The 9,018-nt window shown below is 35.9% G+C and overlaps 1 long non-coding RNA gene across 3 annotated transcripts; it reads right to left on the bottom strand.

The window, feature by feature from the left end:
• Positions 1 to 37: 37 nt before the first annotated feature.
• LOC121326396 lies at positions 38 to 8,434 on the bottom strand. 3 transcript variants are annotated; one of them, XR_005951472.1, is made up of 6 exons: positions 8,307 to 8,434; positions 6,311 to 6,501; positions 3,666 to 3,758; positions 2,573 to 2,687; positions 1,890 to 2,071; positions 38 to 1,217 (listed from the first exon to the last, which is right to left on the bottom strand). It is a non-coding gene; the product is annotated as an uncharacterized LOC121326396 (long non-coding RNA). The 3 variants fall into 3 exon arrangements; XR_005951470.1 differs by having other exon boundaries at positions 38 to 2,071; XR_005951471.1 differs by lacking the exon at positions 8,307 to 8,434 and adding an exon at positions 7,356 to 7,446 and having other exon boundaries at positions 38 to 2,071.
• Positions 8,435 to 9,018: the final 584 nt, after the last annotated feature.

Below are 9,018 nucleotides of genomic sequence, written 5' to 3'. Positions count from 1 at the left end.
TTAATCCTGCACTGAACTCAATCTGTAGTATTTTGTATCTTGCTCTTAACTGTACTGTAATTCTTTATGTATTTTTTGTACACAACTGTAAGTCACCTTGGGTAAGAGCACCTGCTAAAATAATTAATGACAATAACAACAACACATATTGTAGCATTGTGGTAAAATAAAAATAAAGTCAATGGCAATGTCACTGCAAACATAAACAATGACATTTTATTATGAATAATCAACTTTATTTGAATCAATGATTGAAAAAGTTGTTTTAAGGAATGTACAAATCGGTTCAATGGAATTAAAGCCCATTTTCTGCTCAAATGAGGCTTACTTCACTATAAGAACCACAAGCGGGGTAGAACATTTTGCATAAAAATGTGTATAAAACTGTATAAAAAATAAAATAGAGCAAGGCACCATAAATAAGCAAACACTTTAACATAATACTAATCTTATAAATTTAAACACAGATTCATCACATTAAAAGTACTTTTTTATGCCTGAATTTCTTTTATTAAAATGTTATGTCAAGCACTGGACTTTCTTATTTGACTTTTTACTTTGAACCAGTACTTAAATGTGTAACTAACTTCCACATAGCCACAACATTAACTGCATATCATACAAAATAAGGGTAGTTTAGTTTTCACTCAACCAATTAATTATTATGGCAATAAACTAAGTCTACTCGGCACCCTGCTTATTTCTCTCAAGAGATGCATCCAGGTCTCATTAGCTTAATTGTATTCAAACTACTAGCTAAGCTTTACTAAATTGGAGATGGAAAACCATGCTAAGAGAAATGGAAACTAGAACCCCAATTACTATAACCGTTTGCTACACACAACACATGTACATGCAATAAAATTAAGCTAGCTGTATGATATTTCAAGTAAAAAAAATAAAATAATTGGCTTACTGTAAACATTCAACTGGTCCTTCAGAAACCAGGCTATTAGCGGAAACCTTCATTCCATATCAACCCACCTATATTTACAGCTTATTACTAAATACAGTATATGTCATAATATTGAGTGCTTTTTTTTTTTTTCAGTTAAACACTTTGAAATGCACAACTGAAGTTCACACACTTTGTGCAACATTTTTCAGGTGTCCTTTTCGTCACAGAGGAGTGGTTCCACCTCTGGGATTTTACTCAAGGTCACAAAGCTTGGTCCTGTGTATTTGTGCTTCCGATACAGGATGAACTGTGCAGTGATCTGTAGCGTTGTCTTGTAAAGGAATAGAGTGTATGGTCACATAATAAACAGGCATTTACTATGATCCAAAGATGAAACAAATGCTCCCTTGTTTCCTTTGTTTTTGGGAGTTGAGACTGCCTCATGCTGTAATAACCCAACTACAAGTTCATAAGGAAACAGTTCCTCACCCCTTCACAACCAGTGCAGTATTAGACAGTTGTTTCATGTCACACAATTTATTAAAAGCATGCATTAACAGATTTTGTAATTACTTTAGGTTTGTTTTTGTTTATTTAATGATTGTTTTTGCTAGATTTTCTACCTGGTTTCTTGTATCAATCTCTTGGCAACAAATGAGCCCACTGCTCCTGGTAGTTAATAGAATAACAACTCTCACACCCTCCAGCCAAAGTTTAAACGCTTAATCTGAAGCCACATGAAGATGTGCACACCCTCCCTTTTATTGTAGAAGTCGTCGTATTCATTGCTGGAACGAATAAAATCAGACACATTGTGATGCCTCATTACTTCAGAACTGAGAAGAACGTACCATGGTCCAGTGGGCTTACATCATTTGACTTGCAAATTGTTACATCTTAAACTAATTAAAGTATCTGTGGGGTCACTTCTGCTCCAAATGATAAATTAGGATGTGTTTTTCCCTAAAAAAAAAAAAAAAAAAAAAGATACAAAGTAGTCCAGGAAAAGTACCCCGAAGCTGCCAATCAACCAGGCCAAGTGATTGCGAATGAAGACGTTCTTCGGCCCCTTTAGACCAGGTAGTTTCACAAGTAGACTCAGCCCATATGTGCTGTTCCCAGTCATTGCCACGGCAAATAACAAGTAAGAGGTGCCTTCTGTTGACTTTTAAACTGCAAAACACGTTTTTAAAAACAATAAAGAATACAACACGCACCATTGCTGGTAACTTCCCACTAAACACACATAAATTACATTTTTAATAACAACAATACACATTGCAATGCACGGAATGGTATTATTGATGGAATGTGCATTTCATTTTTTTTTTCATTTAGTACTCAAATTTACTTAACATTGCATGTTATAAATACAATATGCTAAACATTTATTGCTGTTTTTCTATTAAAAAGGACATAAATCAAGTAAATCTAATACTTCAGAGTTTATAGAACAGACCTCTGAGTTAAGCATATTTATATCATCACACTTTGCAAGTGCACATTTTCATAAGGAAACACAATTTTAGTTCAATTCATACTTTAAATGTTCTGCATGAAGCAATATTGAAAGTGCTTTCTAGAGTGGCTTTAGAAGAACAAAATTGGAAATACTACAGCCATATATAACGTCTCAGTTTATATGTATTATTAAACAAAGGGTACAATACTTACATTCTTATATAGCTGTGGAAACCGAGATCCAAGGTAGAATATACAGGACAGGTAGCCACAGATATAGCCTTTAGCCTTTATAGTCTATAGAGATTTCCAACAGATCAGTGGGATTCTGTAAAACAATGTACAGCGTTAAACATCTTGCTTCCTGTTAAACAAAACGATGATACACTGTAGACAGACATTAGTAACACATATTCCTGTCAACTTACAGCAGCAAACAACCAAGTGAAATTGCTTGAGATAATCAATACCAAACCAATTAAAACATACAGCTTTATGCCAATATTAATTATTCCTATCCAGTGGCCACTGCTTCAGGCTTACCCTTAACCCAACTAATGACCTTCAAACCTAATTGAAAAGCACAAAACAAAACTGTTCAGTACCAAAGCATTTTTGGTTGAGCACATCTTTTTGAGCCAAAGTCCATTTGGACAGTAGTTTTCTCAGCAGATCAAGTCGGTGGTATTAACTCCTATCTAGTCAGTGGATCTATTTAACGCATAGGTCAGGACATATAGCACACTAGTGTGATAAATAGTTGACCTTCTGCATCAAAGAGTTCCAACTCAATTATTAACCTCAGATTTGAACTTTCAAATTTGAGTTTCTGGTGGTTCCTAACTGTGCACAGCAAGGGATGACATTCCTCTGCAGTACTGCTAAGGGTTGTGGGAGATATCCTGGCATTAACTGCGTCACTGGCTTTTGAAGTAGCGTTCTGAGAAACTCCTCACAAAAGTGCTATGTGTAGTAAATGCACTGGCTCAAAATGGTCTTTCTTCAAAACTATGTTGTAGAAGACACATTAGAAACAAATAAACCAGCATGCAGGTACATAAGTAGTTATTTATTTTATAAGCATGTAGTGGCAAAGTCTTGCTCCAGCAATCAACGTTCTAAAATTAGCAAGACTATAGGAGCTGAAAAAATGCAAACAAAAAAAAAAAAATCAAGCAGATGAAAGCTGTACACTATATGCAGCCTCTTAACAAAAAGGTTATGCTGGATCAAGATACTGCCTTAGCCCAGTACTGTTTATGGGGATTCACAGCACTGTACCACTAACCATATGTGCATTTAATACCTTTGTTTCCTGTACTCTGATAAGTCTTTCAGGTAGCACAACAGCCACCATTAGCCACCCAGCTTAAACAGATCCACTTCAATAGAGGGATTTCTGAAAGGAAAACATTGGAAAATATTCTATACAGCATGCTATGTATGTGCTGTAAACAAAACACACAGTACACAGGCTCAGATCCTCACATTAACGCAACAGAATGGGAAAAGACATAAAATGGATTCTAGGAAAACAAAGAGAGTGCACTGACTGATTGGAATTGTTTATATGCTCTACTCTACTATTAGCATCCTGATAAACAGGGAGCTCGGAGACATGTTCGAGATGTTTCATCGACTTATTCTAAGGATATCATCTTACATCTATAGGATGTTCTGGTTACCTCGCTAGAAAAAAAAAATATTGCTGCTCTAGAAAGAGTGCAAAGAACAGCAAGCAGAATTAGTCCTGGTTTAAAAGGCATTCACATGCAAACAGGCTAAAAGAATTGAATCTATTCAGTCTTGAACAAAGACAACTACTTCGTGATCTGATTCAAGCATTCACAATTCTAAAAGGTATTGGCAACGTCAACCCAGGGGACTTTTTCGACCTGAAAAAGAAACAAGGACCAGGGGTCACAAATGGAGATTAAATAAAAGGGGCATTCAGAACAGAAAACAGGAGGCACTGGGCACTTTTTTTTTTTTTTTTTTTTTTTTTTTTTTTTTTACACAGAGAATCATCTGGAACCAACTCCCCAATAATGTTGTTGAAGCCAACATCCTGGGATCCTTCAAGAAGCTGCTTGATGATATTCTGGGATCAATAAACTACCAACAACCAAATGAAATGAGAAAAATAAATAACGCTTACTTCGAGTCTTCTGATTCTGTAGTTTATAATAAAGAAACTGGGAGATCATAATTACATCCATGCAGATGTAAAAGATAGCAGTAACAAGCTGGGGGGGAAATGATATGGAAATCACTTACTGAACTTTATGATGACAGAATGCCTGGAATTTAGTTTTAACAAAACAATGTACAATAGACCGTTTCATTGATTCACTTAGTTAACCTTTCAGATGTTCTTAATTGCATGAGTTATTATTCTTGCAAATAATATGGATTTAAAAGCTTACCCTATAACTCATTAGGTATTTGATTTATGAAGCATTTAGTATTTTATACACACAGAGGTTGATAACACTTGTCTGATGTTCCTAATTTGTCTTCACAAGACAATGGGTGCTGTGCTGAATAAGCTTTGAATCACAAGCAATAACTACAGCGTGCATTGGGTGTATGGGAAGAGAACAGACTTCCAAGCTTTACTTGATGAACTAGATACACCACAGTGTGAAGCAGCGATAAAAAAAAGACCGCCCACCACTGTACAACATTTCTCCTAATTTCTTAGCATAACCCCTTTCATGGAAAGCCCATATACCTTGACAGTCTGGAAGTTTCTATTTTTTGCAGGTATATGCTTTAATTGTACATCTGCTGCTTATATAGTAGGTTATATATAAAATACGTGAATAGTACCTACCTGGCATCCCTATAGCCTGTGCAACTGTGCACCAGATGTTATTTGACACCAGAGCGATACTGTGAATTTTAGAACTTTACGTTCTAAAATTCTGCCGCTGCAACATTTTTCCGCAACGTAATTTTTTCATCAACGGGTGTTCACTCTAACCGAAATAAATGGCAAGCGATATGTGCGCCATTTTGCCGCTCCCCGCTAGCAGTGCCGCGGCACTCATGTGAGTCATGGGCTTTAGGAAGAAAGAATCTCTCTCCTGGCGACGCTCCCAGTACAGGTCAAAAGGGAAAAATATTACCCTATTTTATTTACCAATGTGTGAACAAAAAAAATTATCAAAACTACAGGTATATGGTAAAAAAAAATAATAATATAAAAAAGACTGCATTATGGACAACATGTCATGCAACAAAGTGAAGAGACATCGTGTTTCTGGTTAACACTGCAATCACTGCAGTGAAAGCAGAAAATCGGTTTGGATTACCATTTAAACAAATATTTTGTTACACATAAAACAAGCACTATCTAATCCATCGGTTATCAAACTGGAGTGTGCGTACCCTTGGGGGTACTCGAGCTGTCCTCGGGGGGGGTGTTTCACCAATATCCAGAGGGGAACAAACAATGCTACATTTAACACAAAGATTATTTCACCTAAATAGACAGATTGATAGATAAATAAAATACACAGATGATTTTTACAATCATATTGGTTCTGTGTTTTATATGTCATTGCTGACTGCTGTTTGACAGTCCAGGCTGCGCTTACCTTTTCTCTTTGCAAAATATCAGCACAGTGCATGCCTGCTGGCTCCATCTGCTCTAAACTATCTTAGACAACATGGGGAAGTGCTGATACTCACACGGCGTTTGGGAATGAAGAAATCAGAAGACCTTTGAAGCTATTCTTTTAGCTTTAAAAGATGAACTGGAACAAACGTATGGGAGTTAAATGTACACTGTACTTACGGCAAAGAAGCAAAGAGAAAAGAGACCATGGAGATGAGTCCAATGACAACACTGCAATACTCCCACACACTGTCCACACACTCCTCCAACAGGTACATAATCCACAGAGTGCCACTCAAACACAGATGCTCCCCCACCATTGGACTGACCTTGTAGACATGTGAAGGGAGCTTGGAATGGAGCTGCAGATCAGCCATTCTTCCACTTTATGGAGACAGTATAGAGATATGCTTTCTTTACCAGGCAATGTCCTGTTTGCTCAAAACCCCCCTTGATGACAATACTTGTTGTTCTTATCACACCTCAGCATACAAGCATACGCTTCTGTCATTTCTCTGGCCTGTCATATAAATAAAAAACAAGTAGTTAGAACCAAGATATATGCTGCAGTATATTCACACTGAAGTATTCCCAAGATTTGGAAGTCATCACAGGGATGGAAATAAGACTCCTATTGCATCGCAGTAGGGGTGAGACTATTCATTGTGTATCAAAGCATCGCGATACTTTACAACATGTTAAGGTACACGTTTATGTATCGCGATACAAGCTTGAATGAGTATATGCCACATTTACTAAACTGTAAATCACGAAAGGGTCTTGGTTGTCTCAATGCAAACTCCGCTTGATCCTAGACATAGCCCACAGTGCAACGAGCTGGCCAGACGCTTCTGAATTTAAGCGGGAGTAGAGGAAAGAATGTTTTGTTTTCTGTATTCCATTGCTAGCAAGCAGGGAATACTGACACTGTACTAAAGGCTTCAGAACTGGTTGCTGAAACACTGCCTGGCCAATGGGATTTTAAACAGCTGTGATTCTGTCTGTCATTTGTAAGGGAGGCTATAAGAATTTTGACATTTATCTGACTTGACTTTTTTCTGCATAAAGAACTTGTTTCCTGTAATGCTATTTATTACAGATGGCAAAGCATATCGCATTTTTACATTTAAGAGTTTTATTTTATATTTGTTCACCTTACAACGCTGATGTACATTAAAAAAAAAAAATCACAACTTAAGTTGAATCCGACATCACAGAAATGCTAGCTGACATACTGCTGTGTTTAAACTCAAACAGGTGCTATACTAAGTGGTAAATACATATAATTTATTTTCAACTGAATCTATGTATAGATCTGAAATCTATTTAAATGGTTATCTATTAATTTGCATTACAGTTCCGTTTTAAACTCACCAGGTGTGGATCAAACTGCCTAGACCAGGGCTTCTCAAACTCGTCCTGGGGACCCCCTGTGGCTGCTGGTTTTCATTCCAACAGAGCTCTCAGTTACTTAACTAAACCTTTAATTGAACCGATCATTTGCTTAATTATACCTTTTTACTTGTTTTCACTTACAAGCACTTTCAAAAGTATTTAAATTTATTGATATAATAAACAGATAATTCATTATATCATAAACAGTTGCACTCTAAAATATTTTAATTGACCTCGATTTTCATTGTCTTATTATTATGTAGTATTATTATATTATCTTATTATCAATAAAATGGTAAATAAATCTCTCCTGTGGGTGAAAATTAAATGCAAGCTCTTTTCAAAGCTAAAGGCTCGTTAATCACTGATCTGCTTTTAGTTCTACAAGCAGATACGATCTGACGTCATTAGTTTGAATCCCACGCGTCACTAGTACTGTGAACTCTGCCACCTGCATCTGGCGTGGGAATTAATATCACCTAGACTTTGCGAGAGGAAATTCCTAATGGAAATCTCTATGTAAAACAACACCTGTGTTATTATTGTCCGTTGCCCGGGGTTATGCACTGTGGATGACTAGTGACGATTAATTAGTAGTATTATTCTTTGAAAATGCTGCTTATATTAAATACAAAAGTACATTTTTACAGTATGGGACGTTTCACAATTCCATATAAAAAATGCTGGAATCTCCAAAGAGTTAACCGAAATTGAAGAAAATTGGAATTAATAAATATATCTACATATTATATGTTATTATATCCCCTTTAAAAGAGATTATTAAATAAATATCATTCGTGTATACTTGTATTTATTTATGAGAAATAGATTAAAAGATAATACAAAAAAGGAAGGGTGGTTCGATTAGTGAAACTTCATCCAGAGAGAGAGATTAGCAAATTGATTGCATCTCATTCATTTTTCACAAACCTTCCATAGAAGTCTTCATCCAGGTTCGTTTGTACTTCTCCACAGCAACATCCCATTCCTGGTGATACTGTTTTTTGTTTTGTTTGTGTAATTTGCCTCCACCTCATCTGCTTTTCCCCATACGGCAATAGTTGATGCTTCAAAGTATAAATGTTGTTCAATAGAAACAGCACCATCTACCGCTGGAAGGACCGAATACTCTTTGCTTCGCCGAACTGTTCATGACTGTTAAAATAGTTCCTATTTTAAGTGCTTCTGTATTATTTCGGTGACATTGAGGTGTTCTAAAAGTATCTGTAATGTTCATTCTAAATGTATTGCGTTCCAATTCGATAATATTACAAATATGTTCTAGAACAGGACTTCCACCTTATTACGTAGTTGACAAACCTCGTTATTTATTAATTAAATACATTTCTAAATCTGAACCAGAAAGAAATGCACAAGATCAACACCTAGTTAACTTTCCAATAACAGTTTAACAGCACAACTAAAATACTGGACCAATAGATGGCAGTATTATCCAGCAAATTCTCTATTATCCAGCCTACACCCCCTTTCAAAATGTTCACCTTCTGTTGCCTCATAGCCTGGAATTAAAATGTTTTTTTTCCCCATTTATCTACACATCCTAATCCACAACTTCCAAGTGAAAAAAAAAAAATATTCTAGAAATTTGTAGAAAATTAATTAAAAATAAAAACTGAAATAG

This window comes from Polyodon spathula, chromosome 14 (genome assembly GCF_017654505.1).
Source record: "Polyodon spathula isolate WHYD16114869_AA chromosome 14, ASM1765450v1, whole genome shotgun sequence".
NCBI classification, from domain to species: Eukaryota; Metazoa; Chordata; class Actinopteri; order Acipenseriformes; family Polyodontidae; genus Polyodon; species Polyodon spathula.
The sequence above is the reverse complement of the archived record's forward strand: the minus strand, read 5'-3'. Positions and strand labels throughout refer to the sequence as shown.